Here is a 1,460-nt window from a genome sequence, read left to right as displayed (position 1 = left end):
ATCACCACCCATCGCCAACTCTTGGGCTACTCTTTCACCAATAAATAGTGGGATTGACCATCACATTATAATGCCCCCATGGCTGAAAGAGCAAGCATGTTTGGTGCGACCGGGATTCGAACCTTTGACCCTCAGATTACGAGTCGAACATCTTAACCCACCTGGCCATGCCAGGCCAAAATAAATGCTGAATACACTTTTGTTGTGTGAAGCCATCAGTGAGGTTCAAACTCACAACCCCTGGTTTAGAAGACCAGTGTTCTACCACTGAGCTATGGCAGCTTACTTCATCTTTGTAGTGCCAAAATATCTACCAGAACTGTCAATAAGCTATGATATAAGATTTTTTGTGCATAGAAGGAAGAGGTAGAGTCGTGACAGATACAACATTATGCTGTGTTCTCAATGTACACTGCATGAAGGCAAGCTATCCAGTTGGAGTCTGGAAATCTGCCCTGAAATTTTATGTCCCATTAGCAATAGTTGATGCATGGAATTCAAGGATGGTGGTGAACACCTTATGATTGACTGGCTTAATTTACCAACTGCACTAGAAGTGGTTTTACAACATCTGTCATTCATATGCACTGAAATTCACTGAGTTTGTAAAATAAATGTTGCACCAATAAAATCAGTGATATTAAATCTCATTATGATAGTGAGTGGCTTGAGGAAAGTGATGAAACAGGCGATGATTGGAATTAACTGTTATACCAGACATTATAGTCTTTTTTCAATGGTATGCATAGCTCCTAGTGTTTACTGTTTTCAATTGTTTGCCAGTTAAAAATGTTGTAACAATTTTATGTGTCATTTATGCTTTAGAATACAAATGATAAGCATGTCCTTAATTATTTCATGGTAATGAAAGTGAAGTCCAAGATGCATCATAACAACGTCAATCATACATTGATGGTACTGTTGAAAATTGTTTAGCATGCATATAGCTAATATTCATAAAACCATATAACAAATACTTATAATAGCTGTAAGACTTTAAGCAGGACAGTTATAGAAGATTTTTTGAATGAAGTTATATGTAAGCAGACATTAATTATATTTTGATATATTTTGATGTTTATTATGATCTGGATTTATTAAGTGTATTTATTTTATTTTATCACTAAATAATGCTAAATACTACACTATGCCTAATAAGACTAAAACATTACAATTTATTGTATTTTAGAGCAAGGATAGAAAAATCTACATTTCAACTTAATAATCTAAAGGTGTTCCACTAGAAGTTTCTTTATCGAAAACAACTTAGAAACTGCTGACATGTTTAAGATGCAAATAAAATGCATACTGATATGGTGTTTGTTTGCAGTTGTACATTTATAACCAAATGGAGTTGAAGTTGTTACCTTTAAGCTATAAATCTTAAAATGCAGACTTAAGATTATTATAAGTTACTTCAATATATACACCTTGAAAACCCTAAACAAAGTAAACTTGCA

The 1,460-nt window shown here is 33.8% G+C and overlaps 1 non-coding gene across 1 annotated transcript; it reads right to left on the bottom strand.

Moving 5' to 3' along the window:
- Nucleotides 1-210: 210 nt before the first annotated feature.
- On the bottom strand, nucleotides 211-282 carry TRNAR-UCU (transfer RNA arginine (anticodon UCU)). Its single transcript has one exon. It is a non-coding gene; the product is annotated as a tRNA-Arg (tRNA).
- Nucleotides 283-1,460: the final 1,178 nt, after the last annotated feature.

This window comes from Tachypleus tridentatus, chromosome 8 (assembly GCF_004210375.1).
Source record: "Tachypleus tridentatus isolate NWPU-2018 chromosome 8, ASM421037v1, whole genome shotgun sequence".
NCBI lineage: Eukaryota > Metazoa > Arthropoda > Merostomata > Xiphosura > Limulidae > Tachypleus > Tachypleus tridentatus.
The sequence above is the reverse complement of the archived record's forward strand: the minus strand, read 5'-3'. Positions and strand labels throughout refer to the sequence as shown.